Source organism: Oryx dammah, unplaced genomic scaffold (assembly GCF_014754425.2).
Source record: "Oryx dammah isolate SB20612 unplaced genomic scaffold, SCBI_Odam_1.1 HiC_scaffold_18, whole genome shotgun sequence".
NCBI lineage: Eukaryota > Metazoa > Chordata > Mammalia > Artiodactyla > Bovidae > Oryx > Oryx dammah.
Window position 1 is genome coordinate 29,478,872 of NW_024070202.1, and position 25,790 is coordinate 29,504,661.

General features: G+C 37.2%; 1 pseudogene; it reads right to left on the minus strand.

Moving 5' to 3' along the window:
- Positions 1-21,114: 21,114 nt before the first annotated feature.
- Positions 21,115-25,790, minus strand: part of LOC120878280 — a 36,474-nt pseudogene continuing 31,798 nt past the window's right edge.

Here is a 25,790-nt window from a genome sequence, read left to right on the forward strand (position 1 = left end):
AAGCCAATATACCCAAAGAAATATGTGTCAAAATTCTCAACTCAAATGAATTTAATAATGTTATAGGATAGAAAATCAACATACAAAAAAGCTATGTGTCTATACATTAACAATGAACTATCTTAAAAAGAGATAAAGAAAACAATCTTATTTACAATAGCCTCAGAAACAACAAAATACTTAGGAATAAAATTAACCAAGGAGATGAAAGATCTGTACACTGAAAACTATAACACATAGATGATAGAACTGAAGAAGTCATAAATAAATGGAAAAGATTCCATGTTCATGGATTGGAAGAAATTAATATTGTTAAAATATCCATACTACCCAAAGGCTGCCCTCATAGCTCAGTTGGTAAATCATGTGTCTGCAGTGCAGGAGATCTGGGTTCTATTCCTGGGTCGGGAAGATCCCCTGGAGAAGGAAATGGCAGCCCACTCCAGTACTCTTGCCTGGAGAATTGCATGGACAGAGGAGCCTGCCAGGTTACAATCCATGGAATCGTAAGTCTCGGACACGACTTAGCGACTAAACCACCACCACCACCACTACCCAAAGCAATCTATTCATTCAATGCAATTTCCATCAAAATACCAAAGGCATTTCTTTTTACAGAAATAGAAAAAAAAAATAAGTCTTATGTTTATATGGAATCACAAAAGATCCTAAGAGCCAAAACAACCTTGAGAAAGAATAACAAAGCTAGAGGCATCCTACTTCTTGATTTCAAACTATACTACAAAGTTAAAGTAATAAAACAAACATATAGTACTAGAAAAAGATGAAATGTTTTCATCTGTTTCATCTATAGGCCTATGGAGCACAACTGAGAGCCCAGAAATGAATCCATATATAGATGGTAAACTAATATTTTACAAGGTTGCCAGAAATGCTCAATGTGGAAAAGACAATCTCTTCAAAAAATGATGCTGGGAGAACTGGATATCCACATAGAAAACAATGGACTGGACCCCTATCTTACAACACTCACAAAAATTAACTCAAAATGGATTAAAGTATTAAACATAAGACCTAAAACCTTAAAATTCCCAGGGGGGGTGAAAAACACGGGGGAAGAAAGCCTTGACTTTGGCCCTTACAGTGAATTTTTTGGATATGACATCAAAATTGCAACCAACAAAAGTGAAAATACGTAAGTGAGAGTATATCATCTTAAAATGCTTCTGCATAGCCAAAGAACCAATCAACAAAATGAAATATAATGAAAAGACAGTCTATGGAATGGGAGAAAATATTTGTAAATCCTATATCTGATAGGCAGTTAATATACAAAATAGATAACAAATTCATACAATTCAATAGCAACAAACTCCAAATAATCTGACTTGAAAAAAATGATCAAAGGGCCTAACTAATCTTGACAATAAATGACTAACAAGTACATGAAAAGTTTTCAACATCACTAATCATCAATGGAATGCAAATCAATACCATAATGAGATATCATTTCACATCTATCAGAATGGCTATTAAGAAAATGACAAGTATACAAGTGTTGATGAGGATGTGAAGAGAAGGGAAGCCTTGTGCACTATTGGTAGAAATGTAAAATAATACAGCTCCTATAGAAAAGAGTATGGAGATTCCTCAAAACACTAAAAAATAGAACTATCATATTATCCAGCTATCCCTCTTCTGAATGTATATATATATATGTAAAAACTAAAATCACTTTCCTGAGAAAGTATTTGCAGCCTCACGTTCTTGGCAGCATTATTCATGTTCATGTGGTATATAGATACACTGGAATATTATTTGGTGTATACATGCAAAGAAAAATGTGATATATATATAGAATAATGTATGTATTATTATATACACATGGAATAATATTCAATGAGGAAGAAATAGTATTCAGAAGAAATTTCTGCCTTTTGGGACAACATGGATGCCCACGAGGGCATTATGCTACACGAAAGAATTAAGATACAAATACTGAAGGATCTCACTTATATGTGGAGTCTAAAAAAGTTAGACTCACAGGAACAGAAAGTATGGTGGTTGCTGGGGCTAGGAGTTGGAGGAAGGGAGTTGTTGACCAAAGTGTACAAACTTCCAGTTACGAGATGTAAATTTTAAGGACCTTCAGTTCAGTCAGTTCAGTTGCTCAGTGGTGTCCAACTCTTTGTGACCCCATGAATTGCAGCACAGCAGGCCTCCCTGTCCATCACCAACTCCCGGAGTTCACTCAAACTCATGTCCATAGAGTCGGTGATGCCATCCAGCCATCTCATCCTCTGTTGTCCCCTTCTCTTCCTGCCCCCAATCCCTCCCAGCATCAGAGTCTTTTCCAATGAGTCAACTCGTTCATGAGGTGGCCAAAGTATTGGAGTTTCAGCTTTAGCATCAGTCCTTCCAAAGAACACCCAGGACTGATCTCCTTTAGAAGTTAACTATAGTTAATAATGTATTATATACTTGAAAGATGTTAAGAGAGTACATCTTAAATGTTCTCACAACACACACACAAAATGGTAATTATGTGAGACAATGAAGATGTTAACAAAACTCACTGCAGTGATCATTTTGTAATATACACACACACCAAATCATCACACTTATACAATGTTATATGTCAACATGTTATATAGTATATTTCAGCAAAGCTGGGAACAAAAAGAAAAATGACATACAGTCATTGCCTTCATACAAAGTCTGTTAGTATTCACATTAACTATGGCAATACTTCTGACATTATTTGAAATAGAAACAATTGGTTGATTTTAACAAAGAAAATGCTTATTTCTAAACGAGCAACTAACTTTTTGATAACTGTTCTCTAGAACACTAATATTAAGAAATTCCATGAGAAGGAAAAATCAGTCAGTGATCAAATAATTTTGAAGATGCTACATACTATTCCTATCAAATACTCATTATTTTTATTATCATATTAATACTCTGAGAAGTCCCAAAATAAACAGACCAATCAATAAGTAAACCTTAGATGAGGATTACATGAGGGTTAATTAGTGTAGATTCAGTCAAGGGATCAGAGTCACAATTTATGGGTCATGGGTCAGCAAGCATGAAGTTGTTAAGGAAATCCTTGAGAAAATCATTTAAAAAGACCTAATCACCTAACAACACCACATAAAAAGCACTTTTTCTATCAAAGAAAACTAATGAGATTGACCACCATGACTGCTATATATTGTTCTTATTGTCAAAACCATGAACTTTCCTAGAAATAGCCTACATTGCCAAAGAGGAAGGAGAATATAGCATACCACAAATTCTTTATGAAAGTTAGTTTTGTTCTGCCCGGCACTCATTCTGGTTTGTTTGTCCTTTACGTTACTTTAATAGATAGGGAAAGACTTGCTTATCAGTGTCCAAAATTCATTAAAGTAGATTGTGACATTTTTTGGTCACCAGACCAAAAATGTCTTCCCTGAGAAAAGTAATAAAAGAGGTCAGGTTGCCTTTCCTTTCTTAGTAAGCTGCCTGCTTACGCTCTCAGGGCACCATGGGAAACCCTGCCGTCAATCCTCATGTCCAAGTGAGCCATGCCAGCTCTCAGGGTCCAGGGCTTTTCAGACATTTGGAGAGGAACTTCTTAGGCCAAGGGCAGGAGCGGTGCCCGTGACAGAGGTGCTACTTGGTACTGACTCTGATAGGGGATAAAACATAAATGAAACCCTATCTTATTTTTTTAAAAGAGGCTTCCTAAGGATCATTTCTTGAGGAGGGCATGGAAACCCACTTCAGTATTCTTGCATGGAGAATCCCCATGGACAGAGGAGCCTGGCGGACTTCAGTCCATGGAGTCGCAAAGAGTTGGACATGACTGAGTGACTAAGCACATAAATGGTGTTATGCAGTTTTTATCTGATTGTCTGGAGTATAAACACAATGTGATCTTGCCTAGAAAATAGAAGCATCTAAATTTTGGTAGACTTTAAAACACCTTTCTACTTTTTTAATATTAACTTTATAATAAAATTTAGAAGTATCTGTAAGAAGAGGACTCATGTCAGTCTTTACTCCTGCATCCCTTGTACTTGGCACAGTGTCTGGCATAGAGCGAACTATCAAATATTTGTGACTGAGAGAGAGGAAGGCAAGGGAGGAGATGCTTAGAAATAGAGCACGAAGGCTGCCACTTTTAAAGGAGCAGCAATTTTCTATAAGTATGTGCTGTGCTGTGTTAAGTCGCTTCAGTAGTGTCCAACTCTTTGTGACCCTATGGACTGCCGCCCGCCAGGCTCCTCTGTTCATGAATTCTCCAGGCAAGAGTACAGCACATCTTAAAGCAGATATTTTAAAATGTTCTAAAAAATGTTTTGTCCTCTTTAGGGGAACATAATGCTTTTGTGTTATTTGATACAAATAGTAAGCCACCTATTTTCAGAAAAAAAATGGCATATACTTTTAAATGTAAACAACATTAATTTGGCTTGATTGCTCCTTAATTCAGATAATTTGAACATTATACACTTTACCTGCATGCCTGGTATGCCACAGTCCATGAGGTTGCAGTCTCAGACACGCCTTAGTGACTGAACAATGTTTACCTGCTATTCTCAAAGGAAATCCTATTTTTCTTTGTGTAACACTGAACTGGCATACCAGGATAGTTATCCATATTTCTGGTTTACCAGAAGGTATAGTTGAATGGGCTTCCCTGGTGGCTCAGATGGTAAAGAATCCGCCTGCAATGTGAGAGACCTGGGTTTGATCCCTGGGTTGGGAAGATCCCTTGGAGGAGGGCCTGACAACCAACTCCAGTTTTCTTGCCTGGAGAATCCCCATGGACAGAGGAGCCTGGTGGGCTACAGTCCATGGGGTTACAAAGAGTCGGACATGACCAGGTGACACAGCACACAGCATAGTTGAATGAATGAGTCACTTGCATCACACAGGAGGGCATGGCAACACACTCCAGTATTCTTGCATGAAGAATCCCATGCATGATTCTATTGACATAGAATAGATAAATATTTAAGGCCCTTTATGCTCAAGGTTCAACATATACTTTCATGAATTTTTCAGGGTTGTTAACTTTGTACTCTCATGTTGAAGGACTGAAGTTATGATCATCTATCTATATAGCGTATTGATTAGTGCATTTTCAGTTACAAGTAACAGAAACTCAAATCAGAGAGGCTTATGCAATCAGTCAATCAAAATATTGGCTCACTTCACTAAAGTGCAGAAGTAAAGCTGGCTACAATCGGTGTGAAAAAATGCTATTATGAACCTATATCACTCCATTTCTTAGCTTTCCTTTCCTCTCTGTTGACTTCATCAAGCTCTCTCCATCTGGTAGCAAGATGGACCCACTCGCTACAGGCTAGGTTTCCTCCACTTTGTTGTTTCTCAGTCACTTAGTTGTGTTCGACTCTTTGTGACCTCATGAGCTGCAGCACACCAGGCTTCCCTGTCCTTCATCATTTCCCAGAGCTTGCTCAAACTCATGTCCATTGAGTTGGTGATGCCATCCAACCATCTCGTTCTTTGTCATCCCCTTCTCCTCCTGTCTTCAATCTTTCCCAGCATCAGGGTCTTTCTTAATGAGTCGGCTCGTAGTATCAGGTGGTCAAACTACTGGAGCTTCAGCATCAGTTGTTCCAATGAATATTCGAGGCTGATTTCCTTTAGGATTGACTGGTTTGATCTTCTTGCAGTCTAAGGGACTCTCAAGAGTCTTCTCCAACACAACAGTTCAAAAGCATCAATTCTTCAGTGCTCAGCTTTCTTTATGGTCCAACTCTCATATCCATTCATGACTACTGGAAAAAACCTATCTTTGACTATATGGACATTTGTGGGCAAAGTAGTGTCTCTGCTTTTTAATATGCTGTCTAGGTTTGTCAGAGTTTTTCTTCCAAGGAGCAAGTGTCTTTTAATTTCTTGGCTGCAGTTACCATCTTCAGTGATTTTGGAGCCCAAGAAAATAATCTGTCACTGTTTCCATTGTTTCCCCATCTATTTGCCATGAAGTGATAGGACCAGATGCCATGATCTTAGTTCTTTGAATCTGAGTTTTAAGCTAGCTTTTTCATTCTCCTCTTTCACCTGCACTAAGAGGCCTCTTCTTTACTTTTTGCCATAAGGGTGGTGTCATCTGAATACCTGAGGTTATTGATATTTCTCCTGGCAATCTTGATTCCAGTTTGTGCTTCATTCATCCTTAGCAAGCCCTAAATGAGAAACAGCTCTTCATTCCTAATAATACCTAGAGCTTAGACTAAAAGTAGGGACATGTGACTCCCCAAAATAAAGTCAAAATATTGTTATGCCAAAAAAAAGGGATATGGATACCAGGTAGGCAGAAATGTAATGACTGTCTGCTATTCCTATATTCTAAAATTTTGTGGAATTAATCAGAAATCAGGGTAATTAAATTATATTTGAATTATTCACAGACAGTTCGTTGAGGTTTTTTTCTTTTTCAAGTACTATTAAAAAGTTCCTTTTTTTAACCTAGAAAAGAATTGGGTGATTTTAGTTCATAAAAATTTACCATTAAAATGAAATGGTGTTACTGATATAGCTCCATTTTTCAGTTATTAACAGTGACTCAAAGATGAAGCATTCTCATTTAAGGCATAAATATATAAAAATGTAGGTTTGTTAAGTATGAATATTTATGAGTATAAGCAATAAACTGCTGGCTAGACAGTAAATCTGAACCCAATCCCCCCCCAAATTACTTGAAAAACATAAATTTTCAAAATTATTTCAAAAGTTGAATAATCCTTTGGTTAAGTAATCTCAGTTCTGTGTGCTTTTGATTTTATACAACACAGAAAAAAAGATCAGTAAATACAAAGTCAGAATGTTTTTGTTTCAATAAAAATCTTTAGCATATTAAAAACCATGCAATCCCAGGCAAGTAACTTCTTTCAGAAGTTGCACTATAGCCCAAAGGATATTTATGTGACAAGTAGTTCTAAAACTTACAAAAATCAACATAGATTTATAAAACAAAGGGTTTTCTCCATAAGACATTTATAATTCTGCTCCTCACAGATAATTCTTATTTAGTTAAGTGTTCTTTTGTCATTATTCAGTTACTTTCTTCTGATGAATTTATTACTGTTTTTGTCTTACAAGCCCATTACAATTGTTTTATTATGGAACTTGTACATAAACAAAGTAGAAAATGCCCTCTATATAATGCCCTGGTTTGTCCTTTTTGACAATGCAAAAAAGAATGAGAGATGGTAGTAACAAGCATAAAGAGGGAAGCTATTATTTTTGTAACTTATTTAGAAAATAACTATATGTGAGGTTTAATTTCTTATTTAAGCTACATTTGAATGAATCAAACTTTATTATTTTAAATACTAGTGGTTACATTTCTATCATTTTATATGAAATAAATTCAATTTTTCAGGCAAGATTTTAAAATTATGCAAAATAATTCCTTAATTAAATATGAAAAATAAGGTCTTGGGAATTAAAAGGTCTCATATGAACATATCTATTTAACTAAAAATAATGACAGTGGCAACACATCTTGACATCCAACAATATACTGATTCTAATATCAGAGTAATTATACCTGCAGGTAGACAGGTAGAGTTTATGTAGAAAAGTAGATCTCTTTTTGGATCTTTTTGGCTTTGTGCCATGACACATCTGTACATGATTTTCTAATTCAAAATCTGGAAGATATGCTGCTATCAACACTTTCACAAGACAAAGTGTGAATATTTCTATGCTCATTTTTTAAAGAATATATGGCTTAATTATTATGCTTTATTTTCTTAAGAGTTTTACTTTCTTGTTTTCAAAAATGATTTAAGTATGATATGTGTTTATATGTTATTTATTATCTCTTATTTTGAATATCCAATTGGAAATAGACACTCTCAGTAGAAGAATAATTCAGAACATTATTTTCATCATGAAAAAATCTCATTTTAATTTGTATCATGAATAATTTTACAGAGCTGGAGTCCCTGGAGCTTCAAGTCTTTTTGGACATCTGCTTAATTCCACTGCTTAATAACAAGGCATGACGAAACGTTTGCACTATCAAAAAAAAAAAAAAAAAGATCAGTATTGTATTATTCTTGGTTTGCATTGCCTTCTGTTTCCCACTTTCTAGACTTTCATAGAAATCTAATAAAAAACAGAAACAAGCAATTGAAATACAGATGATAAAGTACCTTCTTCATTATCTGGCCACTTGTTTAGCTGTATCTTTAAAATGTCAAAGATCTGGATAAAATTCAAAAGGTTTTGTCAATGATCTCAGTCTTTCTTTTCTCTTAAGCTAAGGTTATGCAATACCTATCTTTAGGTATACCTCGTGAATGGAACACTACCATTAATATTAACTTTGCCGACTAAGGTTCGTCTAGTCAAGGCTATGGTTTTTCCAGTGGTCATGTATGGATGTGAGAGTTGGACTGTGAAGAAGGCTGAGCACCGAAAAATTGATGCTTTTGAACTGTGGTGTTGGAGAAGACTCTGGAGAGTCCCTTGGACTGCAAGGAGATCCAACCAGTCCATTCTGAAGGAGATCAGCCCTGGGATTTCTTTGGAAGGACTGATGCTAAAGCTGAAACTCCAGTACTTTGGCCACCTCATGCAAAGAGTTGACTCATTGGAAAAGACTCTGATGCTGGGAGGGATTGGGGGCAGGAGGAGAAGGGGACGACAGAGGATGAGATGGCTGGATGGCATCACTGACTCGATGGACGTGAGTCTGAGTGAACTCCGGGAGTTGGTGATGGACAGGGAGGCCTGGCGTGCTGCGATTCATTGGGTCGCAAAGAGTCGGACACAACTGAGCGACTGAACTGAACTGAGTAGAGTTATTACTCATTTTATGGGAGAATTTCAATAACAGTTGGATTTCAAAACAAATAACATTTATGGGGTCCTATTCTGTACCAGGTATTCTGTATACTTCAATTTATAAAGTTTCATTTGAACATCATGAATAAACCAAAGTAGTTGCTATTATAACCATTTTACAAAATGGTCGATCTTCTAGATCATTGTCTAGAAGACTGTCTCAGTCACCAAGCTGGTGAATTAAGTACAGAGAATTAAACCTCAGATTCCAACTTTTAAACTAGCATTCTTTTTATTATACTACATTTAATACAATAAGTAATAGCAATCAGGCATATTAGATATTAGCATCCATTATATGCCATACAGTTTTCCTATCTGTCATGATCCCATAAGATTATTTCTATTTTTCCAAATATGTAAATTGATGATCAAAAAACCTATGCAGTTAGTTGCCCATTGTCACCCAGCAGGTAAGGAGTGAAACTCGGATTCAAATTCAAGCCATGCACCTGACTTCAACATTTAAATTCTCCCTAAGATAGCATGCTGACTTTCAACTGTAAGGAAAACTTGCAAAAACTACAAGTCAATCTATGTGAGATGATTAGATGATAATTTAGGAGTTATCATGTTAAAGTCACCATTAAAGACTTCTTTTCCATTGTCTCACATATGTGAGATGCTAATTTAAGAGGCTTTTTTGGTTAATAGAAAATTAATAAATATTATTAGTTAATTGAAATTTTCATTTTACTTTGTCCTGAATATTTGGCACTATGCACTGTATTTTGAAAACTATGGCAGGGTGTATATAGCTTTTTACATAATCAAATTAATAAAAAGTGTTATAATTGATTCAGTTAGCAAAAGAAGACTAAACAGACAAATATAAGAAAAAACTGAAAAATACATAAAATTCAATTTTCTGAAGTGATCTAGTCTATAAGCAAGTTGGTACACAATCTCATAAATAAATTAATACTATATGTATATACATACTCACATAAACATGATGGAATGGGCAGGAAGTTCAGAGAAATAAAGTCTCATAATCCCTAGGCAACAGAGACTTAAGATATTTTAAAATCAATTTTATCCTGAGATAACTTATATAAAATGTTACACTCATTTTAAGTGTACTGTCCAATAAGTTTTGACAAATCCATAAACCTGTGTAACCACCACCGCAATGAAGATAAAGAACATTTATATTGTTCAAAATTTTTCTGGTATCCCTATTAAGTTAATTCTACTTTCTTAGTCCTAGTTAACCATTTTATATCACTTTGGATTAGTTCTGCCTATTCTAGCACTTCACATACATGAAATCATACACTATGTGCATTTTTTGTCTGTCTTTTTCTCACTATAACACTTTTAAGACTTCCCCATATAGTTGCAAATATTGATAGTCTATTCCTTTTTATTGCTGATTAATATTCCATTGTATGTATTATCACAAATGGTCTATCCATTCACAAGTTAATAGACATTTGGATTATTTTCAGTTTTTGAATACTATAAATAAAGTGGATATTAACATTGTATATAGGTATATTTTTATTTCTCTTGGTAAATACCTAAGAAAGGAATTATAGGGTTACGTAAGTGTATGCTAACTGTACCTGCAACACTCAAACTGTTCTCCAAATAGTTTGTACTCTTCTATACTATACCAGCGGTATATAAGAGTTTCAGTTGCACCATACGTCAGTCTTTTTAAATTTTAGTCATTTCAGCAAGTATGCAGTGATTTACGTTGTTGTTCTAACTTGCATTCAGGCAACAGTTTGAAGAGGATTAGACCAGCAACTGAGAATCCTAGTTAAAATGATTGACAATAGAATCTCCAAATATACAAGCAGCTCATGCAGATCAATATCAGAAAAGCAAACAACCCAGTCAAAAAGTAGGCAGAAGACCTAAACAGACATTTCTCCAAAGATATACAGATGGCTAAGAAACATGAAAAGATACTCAACAGTGCTTATGATTAGAGAAATGCAACTGAAAACCACAATAAGGTATCACCTCACAGTGGTCAGAATGGCCATTATCAAAAAATCTATGAACAATAAATGTTGGAGAGGGTGTGAAGAAAAGGGAACCCTCTTGCAATATTGGTGGGAATGTAAATTGATACAGCCACTATGGAGAACAGTATAGAGATTTTTTTAAAAAATTAGGAATAAAACTACCATATGACCCAACAATGCCACTAATGATCATATACCCCAAGGAAACTAGAATTGAAAAAGACACATGTACCATAATGTTCACTGCAGCACTATTTACAGTTGATCAGACATGGAAGCAACTTAGATGCCCATTGACAGATGAATAAAAAAGTTGTTGTACATATATACAATGAAATATTACTCAGGCATCAAAAGGAACACATTTGAGTCAGTTCTAATGAGGTGGATGAACCTAGAACCTATCATACAAAGTGAGGTAAGTCAGAAAGAGACAAACAAATACCATATATTAACACATATATATGGAATCTGGAAAGATGGTACTGATAAACCTATTTGCAGGGCAGCAGTGGAGATACAGCTGCAGAGAAAAGACTTGTGGACACATGGGAGAAACAGGGAGGGACACATTGGAACAGTAACATTGAAACATGTACACTACCGCATGCGAAATAGATAGCCACTGGCAATTCTCTCTATGTCACAGGGAGCTCAAACCCTGCGCTCTGTGGCAACCTAGAGGGGTGGGATGTGGTAGGAGGAGAGAGGTTCAAGAGGGAGGGCACCTATGTATGCCTGTGACTGATGGATGTTGATGTATGTCAGAAACTAACACAATACCCTCCAATTAAAAATAAATTAAAAAGATTGACAGTAGAGTCTCACATAGATCTGAATCCCAGACCTGATACCTACTATGGGCATTCCCAGAGATACTGAGGCTTTGGTTCCATACCAAGGCATTAAGGAGAGTACTGCATTAGAACAAGTCACACAAATTTTGTTTTGTTTCCAAAAAGTTATGTCTGCTCTATACTATAGTCTATTAAGTGTACAATAATATTATGCATTAGTTTTACCTTAATTAAACATACATTATTGCTAAAAGATACTAACCATTATCTAGGTAATTGGTAATCTTTTTGTGATAGTATCATAAAAGATTACTGATCACAGCTCACCATGACAAATATAATAACAATGAAAAAGTTTGAAATCTTAGGAGAATTACTAAAATGTGACACAAACATGTGAGCAAATGCTGTTGGAAAAAATGTCGCTACAGATTTGCTTAATGCAGGGTTGCCATGAATCTATTTGTAACAAGAGCAGTATCAATGAACTGTAGTGCAATAAAATGAGGTATGCCTGTATATATGTGACTATGAACAAATTGTCTTAGCTTCTCTATGCCTCAAGTTTCTCCTTTGCAAGCCACAATACAAAAAGCACCTTGCTCAGATTTTGTTTTGAACTTTAAAAAGAATATAAACTTAAAGCACCACACCCTGTGCCTGGATCAGAGTGAGTGTTCAATGAAAGTTAACTATTATTACTATCTCTATTTCACAGAATATGTAGGGTCATACATTTTTTACTTTATATTGAGCTTACTTCTAATGACCATAACAATAATGCTATGCCATCATAGGATCTATCTTACCCAGCATATGAAAGTGCTTTAAAGTAATTTTTTAATAGATAAATCTAATTTCTCCAAAGTTAACCATAACATAAACAAACTTACGCAAGAAAGTATCTTTGCATCTAATTCTATTTTTTTTAATGTTTTGGTGTTTTTTTCTAAGTTAGGACTTGATCCCAACAAAATATTCAGATAGCATTACCTTACATGGCCTTAATCCTAGAAAGTAGTATTATCGAGTATTTAAAGCAACCTAGAATAGATCAGAAGCATTCTGCCTACACTACTCCTTCCTCATCCACAAGCAATCTTTGTGGTTTCAATAACTCCCTAAAATGCCAACTTCCATTTTATCCTGACATCAAGTGGACCAACATGTTCTCTCTTCCCTTGATGGGTCAAATTCCCAGCCCAGCTGCTCCCACCCAGGGTGTAGGCAGTTTACTAGCACTGCCTGCAACCACTCCACTGTGGCCTAGTGACACCACAATCAACTTCCCTTTCACTCATACTATTGCCAAATTTTCCTCAGGTCTGATAGCACTGCCAAATCATCTAGCTTTTGCTTCTGTGTGGTCTGAGAGAATTGGCACAAAGAGAAGTAGTAACTTCCTGTTTGGTTTTCTTTCACAATTAGGAAAGAGGATTAGAAGTAGCCAAGAGAGACTTATTTTTGAGGAAAAGTGTCATTCTGAGAAATATAAAGAGATGCCTTAAAACTCTGAAAAGTTAAGAGTTTTAACTAATCAGTATTCAGTCATTGACTTACTCAGTGACCCTAATATATATACCTCTTGAATACTTAGCTTTTTATGAATTGTTACAGAATATACTATTTAAAAAGCTTACTATTATTGATGTCTGTTAACATTACATATGCAACTAACAAATTTATATAGTGGTTTTGTTTTCCATTTCTCTAATGTAAAAATTGTGTATGAATGTTGTAACCACTAGGAGTTTGAAAGCATTAGGTAACAGGGCATGCCACATCACCACTATCAATACCCAGAACAAACCATTTTGAGGGCCAGGCTAAAGGTACTGGGGAGAGTTACAGTAAGAACGAAATAGAAGCCTGCCACAAGACAGCTGGCATGGATAGTTATCAACGAGAGTCTTCAGGCACAGCAAACAAGTGGAACCCTATTAATCAGTATTGGGAATAAATATAAGGCAAGAACCAGTCAACAACCGGGTTATCTAAGGGTAACAATCATACAGATTTATCTGCCCAGTGGATTACACTGGTCCTAAAAGGTAAAGAGGTCTATCTTACTGTTCATGGCTCTAGACATGTGCTGTTTGAGAAAAAAAAGCCAGAAACCATTCACCATGCCACAGGATCCATTTGTTCAGTTGTACACTCAGTCATTTCCAACTCTTTGTGACCCCATGGACTGCATGCAATGCCAGGCTTCCCTGTCCTTCACCATCTCCCAGAGCTTGCTCAAAATCATGTCCATTGAGTCGGTGATACCATCCAACTATGTCGGCCTCTGTCATCTCCTTCTTCTCCTGCCTTCAATCTTTCCCAGCATCAGGATCTTTCCTAATGAGTCAGCTTTTCCCATCAGGTGGCCAAACTACTAGAGTTTCAGCATCAGTTGTGCCAATGAATATTGAGGACTGATTTCCTTTAGGACTGACTGATATGATCTTCTCCAAGTCTAAGGGACTCTTAAGAATCTTCTCCAACACCACAGTTCAAAAGCATCAACTCTTCAGGACTCAGCCTTCTTTATGGTCCGACTTTCAAATCCATACACGACTACTGGAAAAACCATAGCTTTGACTATACAGACCTTTGTGGGCAAAGTAAAGTCACTGCTTTTTAATATGCTGTCTAGGTTTGTCAGAGTTTTTCTTGCAAGGAGCAAGCGTCTTTTAATTTCATGGGTGTAGTCAGTCACCATCTGCAGTGATTTTGGAACCCAAGAAAATAAAGTCTGTCACTGTTTCCGTTGTTTCCCCATCTATTTGCCATGAAGTGATGGGACTGGATGTCATGATCTTAGTACTCCCTTCTTTATGCCTCATTTCTGTTTTTTGTTTTTTTTTTTTTCTCACAGGCCCATCCTTACTCACTCTATTTCTAGAGCTGAGAAAGAAGCAAATTGGGGTTTACTGCCTCCCCCAGTCTTCTGCTTAAATTAAGTCAAAATCAAAACCTCGTACCTGGAGTTGGACATACTAACGAATAGGCTTCCCTCACGCTTGGCTACTTCTTCCAGTCTAATAACAGCTTTCCGGACTTCACCTTTCCTACCTACCTAAGCATGTTATACTCCAGACCCTCCGTGTCTAACTAGAACTCAATTATTGACTCCTCCTAAATTCAGTCCTGTGACCATCCATGCATTACACTTACAATCACCCTTGGCTTTTCCTCTATAACCACTCAGGAGACTATGGCTAGAGAAGGTTGATTAGAGAAGAGTCCACCATTGCCATGAATATGATAAGGAAAAGGCCTCCATGAATAAGCATATGAAAATCCCTTCAAGACTGAGCAGATATGAGCTATAGGAGATTCCACAAATGAAGTTCTTAAAGTGTTTCCACAGACTATAATGTTGGCATCAGAATTTTCTCACTGATTCCCACAAGCTCATATGCAGCCTATACAAAGACACTTAATCTCCTTTGAAAAACTCAGCCCTCAGCTACCCTGACACACAGAGGATAATTTTAAACTTTCAAGGAGGAAACGAAACAAATCAGTTACAAGCTATCCTAATCATTTTTAGTTAACTTTCCATATTTTAAGATTTTTATTCCCAGATAAATGAATTCTATCCTAAAAGATCTTACCCAGCTTCACAGCTCTCTTGTGTACTGGGCAGATATGAATTTAATAAACATACATTCAAATATCAAAAATGCATATTAGTTTTGTAAGTATTATGTGTTCTATCTATTCTAGACATCCCTTACCACAGAAGTCAGAATATATATTTTTATCATGTATTTAAGATTCTCTCATGGTTTAAATTCTTTCCATTCTCCTTCCAAATATAGTATCTGGTTGCAGAATGAAGCTGACGTGTCTGCACAAATGGAGGTGGAACATCCAAGCCTCCAGGTGATATATCACATCCTGCTTGGTCTCTGAGTTGCCCTCTGGTTGTCACTGCTTCTATAGTATTGTAACCATGTGGCCACCGAGAATACTTCTGAGTTGTGCTGTCCAGCTTGGTCTTTAGAGTGCATCCTGTTACCAATGCAAATGTACATGGACTTGGCCATAGCCTCCAGGCACAAAGAAATCCTATAGTCTCTGGTTTATATGGCTACAGTCATCTTCCTGCTGATAGCTAGGAAATATAGCACTTATAGATGGTCTTGGGGACCTAGGGCTTTTTATTTGTTTTCTCCACACCACTTCGAAGTGAACCTTCACTCAGGCCCACCCTATTTGATACTTCCTCAATTTCTGCTATGTAAATACTCCTGGCATTTCACATGCGTGGGACCTCTTTGCAAAATTTTCCATTGTCCTAGGCTATGTCCAGAAAAGCAGGACATCAGGTCCTCTGGTCTCTGGCATCCTCAAACTCACTTGGTTGTTGCTAACATCTTCTCCTTAAGGATTCACCCTTGAGGGGAGAATCAGAATACTGAGGCCCGGTCTTTGGTTCTTCTCTTCATCTCATTCCCAGGCTCCATCTCTCAATATCCACATGAGTTTTCCTCTTCCTATGGGTTAAAAACATTTCCTTGCATTGCAACTTTTTTTCTCCTAGTCTGTAGTTCCATCATATAAATTGCCTGATCCTCTCTAAGCTGAATGTCTGCCTTGGAAAGTTCTGAAAAAATCATTTCCTTCTCAAGCGAATCAGGCATTCTCAACAATCAAAAGTCCTTACTTTCAGACTATAAAAAAAATTCCCATTTAAAAATTCTATGCCAATATATCCTTGGTTTTAACAGGGCTATGCTTTCCCCCATAAAGTCAGACATGCTATTGATTCAGTGATTTGGACAGCTGGATTCCTAGGAACTGGAAATGACTGAAAATTAAAGCACACTGATTTGACACCTCAAAATTAGTATCTCTATAATACTTCCATCTCCCCATTTACTTTTCTATGCTATATATTTACCACCATATGAACATAATTGCTGGACACACTTGGCCTTCAAGGCAAGGATAAAGAATCAAACTCCAGCATCCACAGATGCTCCCTCTCAGTGAATAATTCGCTGAAGTTATAGAAACTCCTATCAGAGACACTATCTCATCTAAAGTATATGACCTGGTCTATTACAAGGGCACAGTTTACTAATACCTTAACTGGACAATAACCATAACAGCTAATTAACATATAGCACATATGTATTAAAAACAGAAGAGTTTTTTTCTGTTACACATAGTAGAATAAAATGAAAATAAAACTCATGTTTGAATAGTAAGTATATGAAGTAATAATCTTAAGTCTTTATATAAAATATAAAAGAACTAATCAAGAAAGAGTTGCTACATAAATCACTAGGGAAACCTATAAGAATTCCCTCTTTCTATTGTCAAAGGGAAGTTATAATAGATTTCAGAGCTGCCCCAAGATTAGGCCTGAAATGTGTTATCTGATGAACACTGTGAACAAAGGAAAACGCAAGGCTAGCATGTATTGAATGGAGGCTAAGTGCCTTTAGCTGAATCTATATTATCTCATTTAGTTCTCACAACAACTCTGCAAGGGGAGCAAACTTTCATATTTAGAGATTAAGAGATGGGGGCCACAATCACCAGCAGAGGTAACTGGACTCAATTCGGGCAGTCGACAAATCCCTCAAAGTAGGACTAAAGCAAGTTCATGAAACTGCTCCACAGTCTTCCGGCGGGGGCTGAGGAATTAGAAACAAGTTCCAACACGGCCAAACATAGTACCAATACAAATTACACTTTCACCTCTAAACTTATACTTTAAATTCAGCTTTTGGTTCTTGTTATCTGAGATTTAGCACTGGTTGACTCTTATTCAAGCCAACTGATACTTCAGTCAGTTAATCAGTGAATAGACCACTTATATTTAAAAAGTAGTCTCTTTAGAGAAAGTATCTCAGCAAGACTTGAATAGGTTCTGAAGAGAAGCACTCTCCTTTCAGTAAAATAAATTTACTCAAGGTGACCCCTCTCTTCAGTCCTCACACAGTCAAAGAAACGGCAAGAACTAACAACAACAACAACAAAGGTGGAACTTCTCTCCCCTGGTCCTTTCCTCTCATAGCTACCTGCAGGTATACATCTCTGTCTCTTACTTCTCTAAGGTTCCTTGTAAATGCACTGCAGGAGTTTTAGTAAAATTTAGAATCTGATTTTTTTGAATTTTTCAAGTGATTTAAAAACTAACACTAGGAAGTATTGCTCTGTGGCATGTTACTATTGAAGATCCAATAGAGAGCGAGGATAACATCTGCTTTACAAATTTTGCTGTCTATATTTTATTCGATTTTACAAGATTCCCTCAGAGGCTGGTGAAGGTCAGGTTTTGTTTTCATTTACAGGCTGGAGGCAGAGGAAAGCTTGGTTAGCTGCTGCCTGTCATACCAGAAGCAAGTAGAACACACAGGACTGTAGGATTCAGGTCTCTGTTCAGGGTGAAATACACTAAACCAGAATTTTTTGAAGAATTACTTTTTAAAAAACGGTTCTTTAGTGAGCTCCAAGAGATACTTTTGTAAAAAACAGTTTATTAGCGTATAAATTTGAGCAATCTCCCATACTAAATGTGCCTCCAGAGATAAACGATGACTACATTACAGGTTTTGCAAAATCCTGTAATTAAAAACAGTAACAAAAATTTTGTTTATTTAACTCATCATCATTTCCTATAGCATCTTTTGTTTGTTAGTTTAGTAAGTATTAGCTTATATTGATAAAATACATTTTGGTAAATGCTCCATTAAACCATACCATCTCTCTTTTACCTTATAGTATATGAGCAAAAAACCACTTGTCTCAGTCAAGGGCACATCTAAGTTACCACCAAGGAGAGAGAAAGTGAGGGAGGGAGGGGAAGGAAGGGAGGGAAAAACGAGGGATACAGGGAGAGAGAGAGGGAGAGTCTCTTACCTGACTTTACTACTTCTGTCAGTGGTTATTTTCAACAATATCATGCCTCCCTAGGCCAGCCCCTCTATTCCAATTGGTTTATCTCATTAATTGGATTATGATCCTTCTTTTAGTGACAAAAAGAGCTCCTATTAAACAGTAGGCACTACATCAGTCACAAATAGAAATTAAAGCATAGTTCTTATCCTGGAAGAGCTACCTTGTAAAAGGGGAGATGAGCAAGTACAAAACAATATGTCTTGATAAGGTGAGCATGGAGGTGGAATATCCCCCAGAGGGAAGAAAGGCAAGTCTTGCTGAGAGAGATAGGACATGGCTTCCTCTTATTCTTCAGCTGGAAACATTTTAGAAAATAGTGCTTATTGATATGGGTGATAAGTACATGTTAGCAAAGCAAATTATAGAGAATAAGACAGGCTAAAGAGAATACTCTCTAGTACTGCATATAAGTGAAGAAACTGGGGTTCACTTGACACAGTGCATGATCAGATCCTAGGACACATATTCAGGGGTGCTAGCAGAAGAGCCACGGGGATTATCTTTCTATCTATCCATACACACATACACACACACACAGACTAATATATATATATATATATATATACACACACACACACACACACACAGACTAATATATATATATATATATACACACACACACACACAGACTAATATATATATATATATATACACATACACACACACACACAGACTAATATATATATATATATATACACACACACACATATACTAATACACACACACACATACACACACACACACATATACTAATACATATATATACACACACACACATATATATACTAATATATATATACACACACACACACACACACAAAAAAAAAAAGACCAGTAAGTTGTTTAAACTTTATCCTAAAGAAAATACAGTTATTGATTGCATAGCACTTTTAGCCATTTTAAGTCACTTTAAATCCGAAAGATTCTTCCAACTTTTGCAACTGCTTATTCTGAAACTTCAAGGATCTTTTCTCTGTGGACACAGCCAATGTCTATCCACACAACCAGGCCAAAAATATGAAGCCTGTTATACCGTAACTTCCCTGACTGCCTCAAACAGACTTCCTCCTATGAACATCTCTACTATCCACTAACTCTGTGATCTACTTACTGCCTTGTAAGTTACTCTTTTGTAAATATGTTTACTTTCTACAGCTGGCAAATGCCTCAAAAGCAAGGAACCATATTGTGTATCCTTGGGACAGCACTGTGGTGGTTCCCAGTGATCCATACCTCTGCTATTCATTCCCTTGTATAATCGTCTTCTCTTGAACCTGGGCTGGACATAGTATCACCTCTTTACAAATAGAATAAAGGAAAAATGAAACGGTTTTGTTTCCAAAAACAAGTTACAGAAGACTCTGGCTTCTGTCTTTCTCTTTTTCTCTTGCTCTCTCCCTTGCTCGCTTTTCCTAGACTAGGACATGGCAACCCACTCCAGTATTCTTCCCTGGAGAATTCCATGAACAGAGGAGACTGGGGGGCTACAGTCCATGGAGTAGCAAAGAGAGACATGACTGAGTGACTAACATACTTGCTCATTTTGAGGAAAGTCATCCAACATGTTGTGGACTGACTTATGGAGAGGCCCATGTGACAGGAAAGCCTTATCTCCAGCCAACAGCCATGTGAACCATCAGTGAGCTCGAGAGCTGTCAATCCTACTCCTAGAGAACCTTAAGACGACTGCAGCCCCAGAGGACATTGGATTATAATCTTGTAGAGACTCTGAACCAGAGATCCCCCACTAAGCTACATCTAGACCCCTGAAATGAAGATAATAAATGTCTATTTTTATACGCTGCTATATTTGGATGAAATTTATTGTACAGTCCCATATAACTAAGAATAATAGCTAAGGTAACAGACTACAAAATAAGTATGAATTACTTCAGAAGACAGGTAGATACATAAATGGAAGAATATACAGGAAACAATTCATTTAATATTTATTGAATGAAGGAATCCAAGGATGGGTATTCATTAACATTTCTTTAGGTTTATTTTGGATTAAAATAAAACCAAAAACTGATTTTATATTATCCAAGTCCTCTTGCTTTTCTTCCCTTGTTTATTTTGACTGAAGAAGTGTGTCAGCACAGTGAACTTCTACATAAATATTTCTGAGTTTTTATGCAAAATGAAGAATTGCTAAACACAGAAGATACACCCAACAATAAAGATGCTGCTGCTTATTCACATTTTACATCACTTATGATCTTCTCCCACACAGTCATGCCTATTTCCATGGAATGATGAGAACATCTATAAGGAAAGCTTCTATGAACTCAAAGTGCTAGGACCGATGATATAGAGGGGACAGCAGGGCATCTGTTTAGAGAAACAGGATGAACCATCTTTTCCACAAGTGGTAACCATGGAAAGTCCTGTTGATTGAAAGATTTCTCATATGTTCCCTTAAACTATTAAGCTCTTGAGTCACAAAAGCATTCCACCTAACTTCCTTTTCTGAGACTTCTTTCTTATTCCAGTAAAGAAAAAACATGAATGAATCTGCTGGATACTATATTCCAGTGCTGTTTTTTTTTTTTTTTTAGTATCAGTTATTTTATTAGATTTATGTAAGAAATTTAGAACACCAATTTGTGAGAATAAACTCCATTTGGGAGACAAAACACAGAGCAGAGATAGCCCTGGAGCTGAGAAACACCTTTGGTTTTTGGCAGAATTTTCGAGCCCACGGCCTTCTGATTAGCTTGGAGCTGCTCGGTAAACTCTTATTTCTCCTTCTCTGTGAGGATCTTGTCTTCCTGGTGCCTGAGCTTAAGAAGTTTTTGTTCTTCTTTGAAGTAAGCATGAGTGAGATGCTTTGGGCTTTTCACACCGCTGATGAAGGTGGTGATGACAAATTTCTGGTGTGTTCTATGCAGAGAAACTAGATTGAAGATCAGAGGTCCAGTCACAAGCAGCAGGTCACTATCCAGTTTCTTCAGGAAAATCACTCTCATTGCTGTAAGGATGGTTAAAATGGTCCTAAGACTGATGCTAACTCAGAATTTTCTAACATGCTGACTAAAGAGATTTTTGTTATCTGTGGCCCACTAGCTTTCCAGGAACATCTTCAGGAGGATAATATTTAGGTGTTTTGTGAAGTTTAATTACTCAAGTACCATCATTCTTGTCATTACCAACTGGAAAGAGTGCCTATGAATTTTATATACAACTTAGGAAAGACAGTGAGAATTTACATAATTTAAATAACATGCCTAACTCTATCATGGAATTGTATGGCATAAAACTTTGAAGAACTTCTGTGCTGTGCTGTGCTTAGTCACTCAGTTGAATCCTGTGAAACTAGACGCCTCAGAATACTAACGACTCTTTTAGATGGTCCAGGAGTGGCTGCAGCATATGAAATTATCTATTAAAAACAACTTCAGTGAAACAGGTAAGTCAATAGTAAAGGTGAGTGTAAAGTTTTGAGAGTTGATTCATTAATGTGCTGTGCTTAGTTAATAAGTCATGTCCGACTCTTTTTGACCGAAGACTGCAGCCCACCAGGCCCCTTCATCCCTGGGGATTCTCCGGGCAAGAATACTGGAGTGGGTCGCCATGCCCTTTTCCAGGGGATCTTCCCAACCCAGGGATAGAGCCCATGTTTCCCTCCTTACAGTCAGATTCTTTACTGTCTGAGTCACCAGGGACACCATCAAAGAACTTCTAGTTTGAGTTTGAAAAAAAAAAAAAAAGATACACGGGGCAGAAAGAAGAAGGAAAAACAAAAATAGAACTCGCTTCCCCCCAAACCAGAGATTCCTGCTGAAAACTGCTAACTAGTATTCTCATTATTCTTAATCTCATCAACTAATATTTACTTTATTTTGCAGTTTACACAGTGTATTTTGGATTGCACAAAATAAGCCTGTACATTAACAGGGAAGTTGGCAAACATTTTGTTCTTATGATGATAATGTTAAATCAGACAGGTTAAGTTTGTTGGCCAAGGTCAAATAACCAGTAAATGGCAGACTAAGACTCGCACCAATACTTCCTAACAGTTAAAATTACACTGAGATGATAAGAACTGAGTAATAGTTGAATGACTTGCCACAAGGGGGAATCCCTTTAACTTAGTGCCACTTTTATGAAATAATTGTAGCACAGGGGGAATGAAAAGCAAGGCAGAATGAGACAAACTTTCTAGAGACAGAATCCATTTCAAAAGAAAGATAAAAAGATTTCAGGAGCTACTTGTACAGTACTAGTCAAAACAAATGCACTTTTCCAACATCTCTCACTTTCTTTCCTCTCCAAAGTATTGGTATGAGGTGACAGAAAAACTTGAAGACAAAGTCTTCAATATGGACTGGTTCAATGAATGAGGGGTTAAAAACCTCCACAGAAAGAGGAAAAGACTAATAATTAAAGAATTTCAATGATTTATTGGGACTCATTCTTCTAATCAGAGCAGCAAATGAGTTGTCTAATGTATGGTAGATAAAGGATAATTTTAGGTTGCTAAATAGTCCAGGATTGCAAATAGCCAAGTTAACCTATTTCCTTGAACTCATTCATTTATTCATTACATTTCTAGCTAACTGAATAATCATCATCCAGAGAGCTTATAAAAATAAATATTCCAGGCTTCCCTGGTGACTCAGTGGTAAAGAATCCACCTGTCAATGTAGGAGACAGGGGTTTGACCCCTGATCAGGAAGATCCCACATGCCAAGGAGCAACTAAGCCTGTGGGCCACAACTATGGAGCCTGTGCTCTAGAGCCTGGGAGTCGCCACTGCTGAGCCCATTTGCTCTGACTACTGAAGCACACGTGCCCCAGAGCCCACGCTCTGCAACAAAAGAAGAGGCCACTATAATGAGAAGCCCCGGGCGCTGTGACAACCTAGCGGGCTGGGATGGGGTGGGAGGCAGGAGGGAGGCACGAGAAGGAGGGGACATATGTATATCTATGGCTGATCCAAGTTGAATTTTGGCAGAAACCAACACAATATTGTAACAATCCTTCATAAAAATAAATAAATTAAGAAAAAAGTGGGGTGAGATCCAATAATCCACATTTTTAAGTTAGCACTTGAGATGATTGTGATGGGCTGCTATATTTGGCAACCACTTGACTCCACAGTACAATACTTGTACAGAAGTTACAGGACATTTTCAAATAATTTATTTTTGATAAAGCATTATTCAATTACTGTGACATTTCTGGGAGTTGGGAGAGTTAGAGGAACACTAAGTATCTGTCCATCTTGTGTCCCACACCCACTTCCTCACACAGACATAACTAAATACATTTACCCCTGTGTCTGAATTCTCTATTCATTTCCACATCCTATCTATCCTGGACACTCTCTGTTTCCATAGAAAGCCCATCAATACTGTGGCCTTACAGCTTCTGGATCTCCTCAGTATCAGCAACTTCCATCATTATTCCACTGCTCTATAGACATTTGTGCTGCCTGGAATGGAAATAACCCCAAAATTGCTTTCAGCAGCTCAGTGTGAACCCCACCCTTCACAACACTTTGAGCCTAGGGACTTTAGCCTCCAGCGCTAAAGGAGTCTGTAGTCAACCTTCACGCAAAGGCTCCGAGGTCCCTAATAACATAATGTCCAAGTTTGTACTCTGTTCTAATCTGTACTAGAATCAATGGAAAATGGCTTTCACAGCTAGAAGTACCACACTGATATGCAAATATCTACTGGGGGCCACACTGTAAACTATTATTAACGAGGCTAGCATTTTAGGATGGAAGAAACATTGTTAGAAATCCATTATTCTGAATCCTGGCTCTCTCAGGATTCTGATTCAGTAATTCTAGAATAGGATCCAGGAATCTACATTTTTATATAGGGTTGGCCAAAAAGTTTGTTCAGGTTTTTTTCTGTACAACGTTACATGAAAACCCAAAGAAACCTTTTGCCAATCCAATACATTGTATACTGATCACATGCAAAGAAATCTTAACCTCAAAATTTAAATGCAGATAATCTAGAGTAGATACTATAGATATAAGAAATACCTGAAAGTTTGACAAATGAACAGGAGAAAGTATGACAGATATCCTTTAAATAATAGGTTTTGAAAGATGTACCTAACTAGAGAGACTATAGGGAATAAAGTGAAGGACTAGAAAGAAGGCAGTTCATAACAGAAAAGGAGAGAAGGGGAATAAAGAAAACCTTAGTCTTCAGGTAACAAGGCTCCTCAACACTGACTTTGCTTTTGGGTGGCAGTGCGTGGAGATGGAGTTTTGGGAAACAGTGTCTCCCAACTACAGATTAGTCTCTTTCCTACACAGAGATGGACCAGGAAAGAAGGAAAGATGTCATAATATTCTCATGGAATGATACAAAGAACTCTGGCCAATAAGCAAAGAACTAAGAGATAAAACAGAACTCAAACAAGATTTTCAACACAAAAGACCAAAGCTGGAAAACTTCCATGTGTGTCTTTGCTATCTCTAGGTACTGAGAGAATTATGAATGCTTTCTCTGCCCCACTGTTATTGTGCACAATAATTCCCTGAAGTACTCTCATGTACCAAAGGGATCATATTCAGAATTAGAAAATGATTCAGTAATTTCATTTTAAGTCTTTTCCAAAAGTCTATTCAATTCCTGGACTCTTTGTACTTGCCAAAACTGAATTTGCCTACCAGATAAAATGTTTTTTCTTAGTTCTCTAAAACATTAGTTACTTTCCAATCAGATGACAGAAACTACACAGTATTTGAAAGAGGGAAATTTTAGTATAAAGAAATAGCAACAATAGACTGAAGTAATAGGGAATTGATTAAAGGTCAGGGGGTGGGATGTGGACTCTAAGGGATACTCAGTGCTACCAAGGGAGAGTACTCAAGGAAAGGACAAACTTGGAGGGAAAGAATCCTTCCTCAAAGCCAGGACTCAGATCTCACTACAGACGGTGTAGTTGAATCCCACTGGCTGTTGGGAAAGTTGGCTGGGTTATTTCAACCCAACAGGGTTGCTGAGAAGCTACAAGTTCAGCTTGTTATTGACTCACTGGAAAGCCAGTTTGGGTTCTATCTGGGCTCATAGAAAGTCACCTGGAAGTAGCAGGGGTGTGAGAAAGGGTCACTGATGATTCACTGGGAAACAAGCTGGTGAATCCATAGCACTTGCTAGCTGCCCTTAGGAGTCCCATCGAACTTACTGCTGGAAACCACCCAAGATGGGGTTAGTGTGGAGGGAGGCTGGGGAGGTGCCACTTGCTGTTTGATGCTAGAACACCACTGAAAAAAGCCAATCCACTCTTCAGGAGTTCA